This window comes from Cavia porcellus, unplaced genomic scaffold (assembly GCF_034190915.1).
Source record: "Cavia porcellus strain 051 isolate PalLab524CR breed Dunkin Hartley unplaced genomic scaffold, mCavPor4.1 scaffold_8, whole genome shotgun sequence".
Classification (NCBI taxonomy): domain Eukaryota; kingdom Metazoa; phylum Chordata; class Mammalia; order Rodentia; family Caviidae; genus Cavia; species Cavia porcellus.
In genome coordinates, this window is record NW_026947491.1 from 74,750,985 (window position 1) to 74,765,575 (window position 14,591).

Genomic DNA, 14,591 nt, shown 5'->3' on the forward strand with positions numbered 1-14,591 from the left:
TGATCATTTGTATTCCTCATTGTTCTTCCAATTTTAAAAAATTGTCCATCTGTGTTCTCTTGAGTCTCAATGGATCTTTTTGTAACCATTTTTAAATTCTTTATAAGGTATTTTGAAGGGATTAATTGCTAGAGCACATGCGTTTTAGAGATTTCATGTTTCCACATTTCCTAACCTCTGACCAGGCTGTGGTAAAGGTCCAGTAAATGCAAGGGAGAAAGGGTGATGTGGAGCATCTCCTCTGAGGTTCTCACACCCAGTAATGGCAGCAGTGTGTGCTCAGATGTGATAAGGTGGTGGAGACCCAGCAGACAGGAAGTCAGTGGGAACTTGTGCAGACTCTCAAACCTCTCCATCAGTGTTTTCTGTCTGAGCGTGAGGCATATCTAGAATCAGAGCTTTTCTCCATTTCCTCCCAGTGCCAGTGTCAGACCAGGAGCATGGCTGAAGCCTTGCAGTCTCTCAGTGCCCTGTCACCTATACCTGTAGGTGGGCAACAAGAAGAAAATTATTCTGCTCTGGACCTCAGCAGCAAATGCCCAGCACACTGCGGTTGCTGTAATAAGAACAAATTGAATGCCTAACTCCATAGAAGGCAAGTGTGTAGATATCCTGGTTCTCAGTGTTAAGACCTTCCATTTCTCTCTGTGCCATAACATCCATTCCCTATATCTCGTAGCCTTGAAAACACTGCCTGGTTAATCTGAGTTCCCAAGACAGTCTCCCCCAAGCTAGTGCAGTAGAATATCTATGGGATGCCAGCTGTGGTACATGGGATTATCTGTGCAGATTTCAGGTTGCATATATAACTGACTTACAAATTTATGAGAACTATAAAAGCCTCCAGTGAGCGGTATTACCAGATAGAGTTTGTTGAGAATCTTTTCTGTTTCTTTACTCTTGGAAAGAGAGATTGGCCCTGCCTGGGTGTGCAGTTAAGGTAGTTGTAGGGAGGGGGGCCCTTTCCTTTCTATGCTATTGTCCCAGGTCTTTGAGTCTCTGTTACTAATTTCCAATGTTTTATATGAACATTCACCTTGAAATACAGCTATTCATATTATTTTGTTTCTTCTTTGTAGAGGAGGAAGTTAGTGCTATTACCCCTATTCAGTCATTTTTATTTTACCTAGGAAATTTAATAAAAATTCTTATAAAAGTATGAGCCACATGTTTTTAAACTTACATGTAATTTATAGAACTAATGTTTCAAAAATAAACTTCTTGCCATTCTGTTACTAAATTTTAATTAGGATATATTTAAATTTTCCTAAAATGAAATGTATATTTCTAAGATAACTATTCATATTAATATTTATAATAGTTCATTTCCTCAACCAGTACTAAATAAGAAGGTGTAAATAATGGCAGGCTTACCCCAGATAATTTTTCTTAATTTATTATACTTTGGTGAGATATTTTCCTCAGTCTTCAAACTACTCCTTATTCCATATTAGCAATTTTTAGACTGCAAATGTAATGTGAGGAAAATTATTTTTTAGTGCCAACTTTATTGTTAAATTTATATATAGCAGCAATATCCATTTTGACTTTAAAAAATAGAAATTTTTCATAGAGAACACAGTATGGGAGGGTAGATTATTACCATATAACACCTATGTAACACTATATTAACAGCTAACGTGTTGTTAAGCACTTCACATGTGCTATATTAACATATTTATTCCTTATGACAACTTAAAAAGATAAGCTTTAAATTGTGGCCTTAATTTTATACATGAGAATAGTGAATTACAAAGACTAAATTGAGTTTAAAGTCAACTAAAACATATTAAAACCAGTATGCATACCCAGATTATGTATCTTCAGTGTCTATACTTTAAGCTAATACATAAGGAAGAAAACACACATGATATTCTTTTTAAATTTTTATTTAAGGAGAAAAAAAGCAAAACAGAAAAAGGATAGAAATAATGCATAATTTCAAAAAGAAATAAACGTTAAGAAATCACTAGTTAATAAATTAAATATTGTCCTCTTAGAAATAGTTGTTCAAGTTACAAAATTAAATCATACAAAGTGTTCAATTATCCAACAAATACTTAATAATATGGTTATCAATCTTTCACACTTAAACATGCATGCAGTTATATCCTTTAGAGCACTTTCTTTTCCTCTCTTTTTTACAATAGCAATTACACATTTTGGGTTTTATTACTCCTACAGTTCTTATTTCTTTTTAAACTAGAGACACAATGTGATATTTATAAATATTATTCTTATTTATTTCACTTATGAGGATAGTCTCAGTTGCCTCCATTTACCTATGAACGCCTCAATATCATCCTTTTAATAGCTGACTAATATTCCATTGTATAAAAATACCACATCTTTTTCATCCACTCAGCAGTTGATGGGCATCTTGGTTGTTTCCAAGATTTAGCTATTACAAATCGTGCTGCTATGAACATGGGTGCACATATATCACTGTGATATGACCTTTGCAGTCTTTCGGGAAAAATACCTAGGATGTGAATACCAAGATTGAATGGAACTTCCAATCCTAGTCTTCTGAGAAATCTTTATACTGATTTCCACAGTGGCTGCACCAGTCTACTCCCACCAACAGTGGAGCAGAGTTCCTTTTTCCCCCGCAGCCTTGCCAACATTTGTTATTGGTTGTTATCTTGATGGAAGCTATTCTTTCTGGAGTGAAATGAAATCTCAATGCTGTTTTAATTTGCATTTCTGGAATGACCAGTGCTGGTGAACATTTCTTCATGTATTTATTTGTCATTTGTATATCTTCATCTGAGAAATGTGTGTTCATCTCAGATGCCCATTTTTGGAGAGGGTCTTTGCATTTGGGGGGCCTGATGTTTTTCAATTCTTTGTATGTTCTGGATATAAGTCCTTTGTCAGAGGGGTTGCTGGCTAAAATTCTTTCCAATTCTGTGGGTTTTATTTTCACTCTGTTGGTGATTTCCTTTGAAGTGCAAAAACTTTTCAATAATATGAGATCCCAGTTGTTGATACTTTGAAGTGTTTCCCATGCAGTTTGCATTTTGTTTATGAATTCTCTGCCTATCCTTTTGTCTCCAAAACCTCTATCTACCTTCTCTTCCAGTAGATTTAGTGTTCCTGTTTTGTTATTTAGGTCTTTGATCCATTTAGTCTTTACTTTTGTGCATGATGATAAGCATGGATCTAGTTTCAGTCTTTGACATGTGGAGAGCCAATTTTTCTAACACCATTTATTAAAGAGGCTATCCTTCTTCCAGTAAACATGTTTAGCCCTTTGTCAAATATCTGGTGACTGAGTATCTTTGTAGTTGTGCTTGTATCTTCTAATCTGTTCCATTGATCCTCAGGTCTATTTCTTTGCCGTGATATTCTTGGATGATAAATAAAATCTATATCGACCAACTGAATGGCCCACACAATTTTTACAGTACGAGCTGAGTTTGCTTTTGGAAAAGGTATAAGAAAATTTCTCAGAACAATAGTAAGTCTGTATGACAATGCATAGAATAAAGTTTGATATTTGAAGTTCTCTAGGATTGATTAGAAGTCTTCATCTGAGTAATCTGTAGGAAATGGTGCTATGATTTTAAGGCAAATATCAGAACATGATGGATCTTACTTGTTGATCTAAGAAATTTGCACTTTATCCTGAAACTATGGGGAACAGTTGAAATGTTTGAATGGCCCAGGGAAGGTAGCAAAGTGATAATACTTACTGTTAGAAAGTTCTTGGGGGCAGCTACCTTGAAGATAAATTGAAGGAAATTCTCCTTAGGACTCAACAGAAGTAAACTGGCAGGAGTTGATGAGAACAAAACCAGAACTATTAATATGGGAAGGAAAAAGAGACAAAGTAAAAAATAGTATGTTTCCTATCCAAAATGGTTGATATTTCATGTGTACTGTCTCTACTCAGTTTGCATTTAAATATGTAATCTCACTTAGTTCCTAAGTACTTATCTGAGTGAGGTTTCAAAACTGATGTTCTATAATGAAGCAATAGAGGAACAGAGAAACTAAGAAGCTTGCCCAAGTTAATATAGCCAGGGATAGATGGACTTGGGGTTCAGGGATTCAAATGCATGGCTTTTTCTAAGCTGTGATGCTGCCATGGGTCCAAAAAACAATAAATTTGAAAATTTCAAATAAAACTGATAGAAAATGAGCTAAATACAAATATAAGTGTAGACCAATAATTATGTTTCCAGTAACTTTGAGAATATTTTGAGTCATTTTATAAAAATATGGACCAGGAAAGTTAATTTTTTTTCTCAAAAGAGATGTTTATAATTGCCATTTTCATTTATGAGGCCTCACCTTCAAACTCTGGAGGCTCCTCATTTCCCCTCAAAACAGCTCTTCGTGGTGTCAGCAAAAATCTTTTTAACTTTAAACCCAAAGAACAGTGTTAGTAGTCTGACTCAACTTTTCAGTAACGTTTAGCGCTGTTTTCCACATTTGTAAGTTGAAATAGTCTCATCAACTGAAATTCTTGCAAGAATAGTAATGTCTTTTGCTTTTCTTCCAACCTCTTGGTGTCATTTTTCGGGTTTACCAGCCTGGGCCATTAAAAATACTTAAAGTTGCTTCATTATATTCCTAGAAACTCTCCTCATTTCTGTGTTTTTATATAGTCTCAAAATTTCAGACTTTATTTTGTTATTTTACAGATTAAGTCAAAGGTAATAGATTTGGTATGCTGGAATTTTGAGAAAAAGGCATTAGTATACAAATACCAACAGATCGATTAGGAATAAAACGACAAATGATGTTGAAGAAAAGAAAATAACTGCAATCCAAGCAAATTTGAAAATGAAAAAGATTTACATTCAACTAGGTGTATGATTTATTCCAAGCACACTTTAGGTCGACTTGGTGGAAAGAATGAACTTCCTAGGCAATGGTTCTTTGATGTACTTTCCTGGGACTTTCTTTGAGTTGCCTCGTTAACTTCAAAGGTATGGCCTGAAATTTATCTCATTCTCCATTTATTAATTTAACATTTTTCCTATGGCTTTTATAGAACAAAAGATTATTTTGTCCTGCCAAAATTTTTAGAATAAATAAACAACTAGACATATCTTTCAAAACTCAGACAGAAACAAAATAAACATTTTAGCTGAGTACTTCTCTTCCATCCAGGATGGGAAGAATTTTTTCATGAAGTATGGAAGGGGATAAAAGACACACATGCATAATCTGTAGCTCCCCACAGAGAGACAAAAATATCACTCATAAGTTGTTTTTTCAAACTTCAATTTGTTTTTTTTTTAAAGTTATCCAAACAAGAGGGATAACATTCTAAAGGATCTAAGATAAATAAATGCTATGGTAATATATCAAGATGTTCCTCATATATGATCATAGTTAAGACTTTTGGAAAGTAGTTAGATTATGGAGGCTTATAATTGGCTTGCTGTTAGGAAGTGTGATCTGTTCACAAAGATAGGTGACTGGGGGCTTAAGCTGGAAAGGTTCATCTCCTTTTTCAACTCCTCCCTTCTTACCCCTTATTTCCTAGGAACCAAGACACAGGCAACTATTTCTCTATCCTACCCCTGTGCCATGCTGTCCTACCATAGAGCTACCAGACTGTTGACAGAAACGTTGACACACTGTGAACCATGATAAACCTCTTGAATTTTAGGTGTTGTTGAAATGTTTTGTTCCAGCAATGAGAAAATTTAGTAAAGCAATATGTTTTAGTACTAAAATTAACATGAAGCCATATTCAGATACTGACAGTAGATTTATATGGCTTACTAGATATATACACTTTAAATAAAATCAAATTCTAATATTTTAATTTTGCACGGAACTCCAAATGCCATTCAGTAGAGAACACATAATCCTTGGGTTAAGAGTACACCAAGCACAAATATCACCAGTTATGGGCATCATATAACTTGCTGATGGTACTTGATTGTATAGGAAAATAAAGTTTCACGTTTAGAGAAACATACACTTTTATTATTTGGGCATGTTTACAGTACACAGTGTTTACATTCCTTGCATGGAGTTGGTGCATGCACATTAACACAACTTAACTCTTGTTCATCTCCTTCCCTTCCACATTCTTCTCACTTTCCTCCATCTTTTGATCCTCTTCCCATTTGAGAAAGATCTATCACTCTATTTCCTATCTTTTGTTGTTTGTTTCTAATTTGGCCTCTCATTTAAGAGCAACCCTGTGATATTTAAACTTGTGTTTCTGATTATTTGTCATTTAACATTATGTTCTCAAGGTGCATCCACTTTCTTGGATATTACTTGAGTTTATCATTCTTTATGGCAGAGTAGTAGTGAATTGTGTTTTAATACCACATTTTTTTATACCAAACTAAGTCCAAAGGGATCAAAGAACTAAATGTTAAAGCAGAAAAAAAAAAACCCTGCTGGAAGATAAAATAGGTAAATCTGTTGAAGTCCTAGGTCTAGACAAGGATTTTATTTACAGTATCTTGTTTGCAAAGGAAATGGTACTAAAATTCAACATATTAAATCAAACCAAATCATATTAAATTAAAAAGCTGCTGCAAAGCAAAGGAAATAACCAGCAGAATGGAGAGTAAACTTACTTGCTTTTTTTAAGAAAAAAAAATACTTTTGCTATCTATTCCTCAGACAGAAGAATAACATATAGAATGTACAAAGAACTCAAAAAATTGGATCACTCAAAATAAAGATCCAATCAAACATAGCCATGTGAAATGAACAGCAACTTTACAGAAGTACAAATGACCAGTAAATGCAGAAAGAAACTCTGAACATCACTGTTAGAGACATGCAAAATAAACCAACACCAAGATTCACTAATCTTACCCAAAGAAAAATTAGCTGTCAAAATGAAATCAAACCAAACCCCAAACTGACAAAAATACAAGGAAAAAAGAAAATTTTCTATATTATTGATGGCAATGTAAACTAGTACAGCTATTATTGAAATCAGTATTCAGAGTCCTTCAACAACAGTAGAAATTCCCAGTTATTGCCATTCTAGTTATCTTCCCGAAACATAAGCATTTTAAAGTACATGTCACTGTGTTTAAATGTATAGATGAGTGTAAATACTGATGCAGTGCCTCAAGCTCTCATGCTTTTATTGGAACATGGACATAATGTACATAATAAAAAATGTGTATATTACGCAGAATGCTGCTAGCTTCATGGAATCTTTATGGCACAGTTGAGCTTAACATAAATACACATTTTCCCATTAAATTAAAATTCTGTTGATGGTAGTTTAATATATCCCATTCATCTTGTTATCTTGAACATATAATGAGATAATTCACAAATTGTATTCCACACTCTTTGAATGTAGTTGTTATCAATAGAAAAGCATTTGTTTTATTCCACCTTCCCTTGAAGATATATATATATATATATATATATATATATATACACATATAATCACCATAAATGTTCCTTAATTGTTTTTATGAGCTTGTGTTTTGCAGAATATTCCCTGTACCCTACGTACACCCAGAATGTCTTTTGGTTGAATTGTTCTCTTCATTTAGCTTCGCCTCTAATTTCCTTATTTGGGTCAATGATTACTTTGTCATGACATCCTAATGGCTATCATTTTTACACTGCCTCCCTCATCATCTAATTAGACTTCAATTTACATCAAAATTTTTCTTACATTTTTCCCGTCTTTTCATTTCTATTTACTCTCTTACTTCTCCAGTTGCTTACTGTTTGAGAATGAAAATTCTTTCCAACCTTCTTCCTTTATACTTCTTTACATTCTGTTCACATAGCAATTTTTTTTTTTTTTGAGATGGGATCTCTTTATATAGCTCAGGTTGGCCTTGGATTCATTCTATAACCGAGGTTGGCTTCGAACCCTTGGTGATCCTCCTGCCTCACCCTTCCAAGTGCTGGAAAAATAAGAATGAGCCACCACGCCTGGGCTCACATATCAATCTTACTTGGGTAAGATTCTCTCTTAGTTCTAGTTGTATTTTACCCACCACTACTTCTGAGTATCTTTTGCTAGGTATGCTTCATCTCCTGCCCCTATATTTGGTAGTATCCCAGTTCTCAAGAGTAAGGCATCTGTTACTATTTACTTTTTATGTAATCTCATTCTTTTGTGTGTGCATAGCCATCTGCTTATTGGAGACAGCGACATCTATATCTCCAATCAAGCTCTCTCTGGCTTTGAGATTTGTAATCCAACTGCCTGTCTAGTAGGAATTCAGTATATTGCCATGGCACTCAAAACAATTCTTATCTGCCAATGTAGACACTGGATATTAAATGTTTACTTACCATCAGTATCTTTTAAAATGCAAGCATCATGAGATAAAGATGTTTTCTGTTTTAAGCTCTATCTTTGCCAAGAAATAGTATCTGGCAGACAATATTACATCACTTGCATATGTACTGAAGGAATGAATGAGTCAATAATTTTATTTAAAAAGCTGATTATATGTCTAATTTTCAGGTCGCATATTTAGAGAAAAGAGTCAAGATAAAAATTAATTGCTAGGAAGCAGAATGAGGAACACTGTTAGGGAAAATTCTTGTCATGTGTGGTGCATTAACTAACAGGTACCTTGTAACATGCAGCTGAATTGAGTCAGTACAGTGTGGGTGTGGAAGGCCCAGCTGAGCATTGTTGCCAACAGCCGAAAAGCCCAATGGAGGGGAAGATGGCAGTGCTGATTCTCCTGGAGAAACTAGTCACGTGGGTTTTCTTGATAAGACCTCAGCTCTTCTCATCTTTGGAGGGGGTTGGGTCCTCACTGTCACTGAAGACGGCTGGTTTTTTGGAAGGGAGCTCTGGTCTTTAAGCATCCTGGCTCCAGTGCAGATCCCTCAGCCTACTGGCACAGACCTGTCACCTCACTGGCACAGAATCCAGCTTCCACCACCGTGAGGGTCCCCAGTGCAGATGCTTGATATGACTTGCATGAAATATTTTTGGCTCTAGGTCTCCAATGGGGCTCATGGAAGACATTGCTATGGGCTCTAGGTCTTCACCTGGACTTCCAAGGAACCCTGACTCTCAGATGGATTTTCTGTGTCTCTGGTTTGTGGACAGATGCCTTGTACTCTTCCGCATTTAACCTTGGGTGAGTATTATGAAATAACCCTATAAATTATATTCTCATATTAAATCTATTCCCTTGTAAATCCTGTCTACAACATCATGTAGTTGGGGGAAAAAACCCCAAAAGTCAAAGACAAAGCAAGAACAAAACCAAAAATGAAAACAAAGAAACAACAAATAACAGAGTTAAATCTAGGAAAAATTAATGTGTAATTCCAGAAAGAACTCTGGAGTAAGATGGCACCGTAGAGTTTATTAGCATGGGAGGTAGCATAAGGCTAATAAAAACTGCTTCAAGCAGACATTCTTTTTTTTTTTTTTTTTTTTTTTTTTTTTTTTTTTTTTTTTGGTGGAGCAGACAAATTTAGGATGAATACCTGGGTCTCACTTACATTTTGTCAACTTCATACTTAGCATCTGAAGGAACAAGCATTTTATATCAGTGTCTTCTGTGTTATTATTTTTTAAGGCTTGACAATGCAAAGAAACTGCTAAAGAGTTTTCAAGCTCTAAAAATATATCACAACAACACAAATGATGAAATATATTTAGTTCAATAGAATATTAGAGAAGGAAAGGTCATCATAGGAAATAGAAAAGTAAGTAAAGTAAAATCTAAAAAGTGTGATGGATGCTTAAAGATACAGATAAAGCATTAAATTTTCAAAGTGAAAAAGTTTATGTGCAAATGAATATCATAAGCAAGAAAACAATACAGTAACATACCTGAAGCTTTATAAACAGTATATATTACTCAGTTCTCTTGTATATGAATTCTACATACTTGTGGGTTCTATTCACTTCCTACTTGATTAATTAAATTTCACAGTTCTCTACTTGTATTGATTGAATGGTGTTTTGAAGTGTTTATTATCAATATTCTTCAGAAAAACCTCCTGCTTTCAAATCCCTTATACCAAAGTTATGTTTAGTGGAGCATGGTTTACTAGGTACCTACTATTAGCATTTTGCATACGTAACAAACATAAAATTTATTTCCTTGAGATAGCAATGCAAAGAGATAGAAGTATTTGGGCCTACTAACTCTCAGGTATGATCATGTTACTGTTTTTTTTTTTTTTAAATAATGTATACTTTTTGAATTTTGGAAAAAAAAGATTTGCTTTCCCAATGTTTCTTGAAACTTTTTTTTTTCTGTGTATAGTGTGAACATATGGTGGAGGTGCACCAGCTACTGTGAAGCAGTAAGTGTGAACAAGAAGTGCAAAACATTACTATGTTAAGATTAGAAATATAGACATGATCTAGGTCTCCAAATATAGGGACAAATTATTGCAAAACTCCAGAGTGTGCCTTTCAAGTTTTTTACTTATAGGGAAAAATTAAGTCTTAAACAAAACAAAACTACTCCTATTTGGGTATTGCTTGATGTCAAAAGTTGCTAACTACATTCTTAAATGTGAATGTTTTCTTGGTTCACTGTCTTTCCTTGTTTGGAATGTTTTCTCCAAAGCAGCTATTCATAAACTCTGTGTACTGATGACTAACTCATAATTCTGTATTTCCATCTGGATCTGATTTCTTTTCAGAATGATAATTTCAAACAATACCTCTCTACTTGGCATTTATTGATCAAATAAAAAGTCATTAGTTTATTCAAATATTTATTATTTTACTCAAATTTGCTTCTTTCTCCTTATGATGTCCATTTGCTAATCAATCATCAAATAATGAAGTGAAGTTAGCAAAGACTTCTTTCTTTAACTCTTTCTCAAGTATTAATAAATCCTATGTCTGATCCAAAAGAGATCTCAAAGCTAACTTTTTATTTGCAAAAGTAAGGATTGAATTCAGGGCCTCATGCACACTGGGCAAATGTTCTACCACTGAGAAACAACGCAGGCTCCTTTTATTTTGTGACAGAATCTTGCTAAATTATTAAAAATAACCTCAAACCAGTGGTCCCTCTGTCCCAGCCTCCTGAGAACTGGAATTAGAGGTGCTCAATTTCAAACTTAACTTCTTATCAATAGTCTTCTTGACCTGATTTAGGCTGATCATTTTCATTTGGGCTATGGTAATATTTATTACTATACCTCCAGATCCATAAACCTTTGCATTTCCATAATGAAATAAACATGAACATTGAAATCAATTCACTGCGCTCATTTTAAAGCCACAGCTGCTTCCTGTAGTCATTAGAATAATGTTAAGCTCATCTGCTGTCTGTCAGAGCTTAAATGTTATGTTCTCTTCCTTCCTGCCTCAATCTATTTCTACCAGATCCCCTCCTAATTCTGCATTTAATTCACCAATTATGCCCATTTATTTGGTTTCTAGCAAGCGTGGTCTTGTTTAATGCTTCTGTTCTTTGCCTTATGTCAATGTATTTTCTTTGAAAATACTTTCCAACCTTTCCACCTGATGAAATTCTAGTAGTACATTAAGATTTTAATCTAAAATACATTTCTCAGCCTCGTCTGGCATGAAAAGGAATTGATTATTTGCAACTTTGCCCCAACACTTCTTCATGCTTTGCTGCATAATATCTGTTAGGAAAGTTTTATTTATTCATATCATTACCAGGTATCCTTACCAGAGTAGTCCCCTCCCCTTTATTTCTTCTCACAGAGTAATGGCCTTTCCTGGTAACCGAATCGTATCTATGACTAACAGTTTTCAATTAGGTGGAACTAATCTGTGTAAAATCTGTAAGCACTGTGTATTTACACTGACTTCTTTTCACACCTCACATCAATGAGCTAATTCACTGTGGGCAGGTGTGTCTGCTCTACAAAACTAACATTTCGCGTAGGTTCTCAGTTTTAAGATTGACAGACTTTGTAAAAAACAGTCAGGAAACTCATGTGAGTCCCACTCCATTAACATTCTCTAGCAATTTTACAGTACAGAAGAAAATGTAAACCTGGTGTGTGGTACACACCTGTAATCCCCAGCACCAGGGGAGGTGGAGGCGTAAGGATTCCAAGTTTGAGCCTACTTTTGGCAGGTTAGTGACTTAGCGGGATTCTGTTGCACAGTAAAAAAATAAAAAAAGATAATAGATAGTGGGGTGACAAATCTTTGTCAAGTGGGAAGGGGATCATGAAGTGGGGAGAGGAAGGGAAGAAAGGATGTTGAAAGAAATTAAGATGTTTATGTATGTTTACTCTGCACATGGAATGTAAACATTGTGTACTGAAAAGTGCTAAAAATTTAAAAAGGGGAGGACCAGGGATGTATGTAGCTTACCACGAATGACCCCAGTTGAATCCTCAGTTCTACCAAAAGCAGACTCAAAAAGTTTTATTGAATTCATTGAATTTCTCTGTTTCAATTACTTCTGAAATGTATATTACTTCATGTTTCCAATATGTGATGCATTTGCTATAACATTTGAAAAAAAAATATAGAGACCATTTGGAGACCAAGTAACACCTAGATTACTTTGGTAATCCCTTGCAGGAAAAGTCAAATGTGTTACGGTTGGATATGTATATTTTTTTTAACTTTCTTAGTTCTTTTCAGTTATCAGAGTCCATTTAAAAATAGCTTCTAAAATTGAAACCCAAGCTAATTAGGGGGCTGAGGCCAGAATATTGCAAGTATGAGATCAGCCTAGAAAATAGGCCTGTTTTCCCTGTACTTCAGAAGGCTTAGGCAGGAGAATCATTAGTCTGAGCTTAGCCTGGGAAATCTGGTGACCTAGAAAGACCTTGTATAAAAATAAAAGATGGACTGGTGTGATCACTCGGAGTGATTTCCCTGGGCTTGATCCCAGTAACCCCCCCCCCCCCACGCGCGCGCACACACACACATGTGCAAACAGATACACACACATGTGCACAAGCATGTACAAAGGCGACTGGGAATGGATGCAGCTTTGTGGTGGAGTGGCCCTGAGTTCGATCCCAGCACTGAAAATAAAATCAGAGAACAGGTATGTAGGCATTTGTTGTTAACTGAAAACTCATTATTTGTTTCTACGACTGTGTGTTCAGCTCTGGCTCTAATACATTATAAGATTTCTTTTGGGTAAATGATATTTGCAAATAGGACTAATGGGAAAATTATAGACCAGGCCAGTGATGGCAAATATTTTAGAGACAAGTGTCCAAACCAAAACTCCAAATGCACTTATTTATTGTAGTGTCAACGCTGCAGTTAAACCTGACTACATATGTTTTAGTTTAGGGGAAAAAAAAACCTTATACATTAACACTTTTTGTCTTAGAAGAAAAGTCAATAACCTACATGTCATAAGTTTGTCCCGATGGGACTAGGACATCTATTCTCTCTGAGATTTTACTCTTCACTGTACAAACTATGGCGATGAAAACTGAAAAACAATTTGTGGTTTTACTCATATAAATATAGAAATTTTTATTAAGAAGAAGTATGTTGGGATTCTATGTCTTTGGGAGTTTTTTTTTTTTTTTTTTTGAGAAAAAAGTGTCAGGAAGGAAGATGAACCACTACAAACTGACATGAAAAACAAATAACAAGAAAATAATTGTTTTCAAAATATCTCAGAATTTAGATTATAATAGAATCAATGGAAAGACTTACATTAGCAAATAGAGACAACTGATTAGTCTTTAGATTATTCTTCAGTTTTCCATGGATGTGTTATTAGTGCTGGTATTTCAGGACAGTGTTTCCCTGTGGAGTGTGTATGACATTCCACCCCTAAATTCACCACTGCCAAATGTGCTCTCAGTCATTGTGTCAGTCAGAAGAGTTCTCCACATTTCTGATAATCTCCTAGCTTTAGGAGTACTCTCTTTAATAGAAAAAGGATAGTTGCAAGACTAATCAAAAAGCTTTTGGCTGAGATAATAGAGAATACATTTGGAAAGAATTGAGGAATGCACAAAATGGATAGAGGAAGTTCATAGGAGATTTCATCCTTTAAAACCAATGAAAATAATGTTAAAGTATGCACACAACACACACACACACACACACACACACACACACACACATGCACAAACAAACCTTTAACTAGCTCGGACATAATTCCTTTTAAAAATAATGCTAAAATTGCTCTCAAGTAAGAGAATTTAAACATTTTAAATCATTTATTTTAGCCAGTTCTGTATGGTGAAATTTGGAGAAATTTCTTAAAGCAATCTATTTTAAGTAAATATAAGAATAATATTGTGGCCAAATTTCCAAATAGAAGGCAGAAATAAAAATCAACAAGATCCTAAAAGTAAGCATTTCTTCAAATGGGAGAAATAAAATAGAAATAAATTGGTGGAATTCAGTGGATTTTGGAAGCAGAAGAGAATCTTAAATAACAGAATCCTAAATAACAGTACCATTTATGGAAAAAATGTAAACGATGCAAACAAAGGATCTGCTATTAATGTAAATCATCTTACTCCTAGAATAAGTGTTTAGGAGTCCAAATGGGATATGATAAACTTGATGAGTGGGAGAACAGGATAGCCATGTAGTACTGGCACTTGCTTGTCTATGGGGTATCGAAAAGTTAGATCCATGAATTTTATTATTGCAGCTTGGATTTACTTTGCAAGATTACAGTAATTTTTCCTAAGGTTTAAAGATTTGTGGGTCA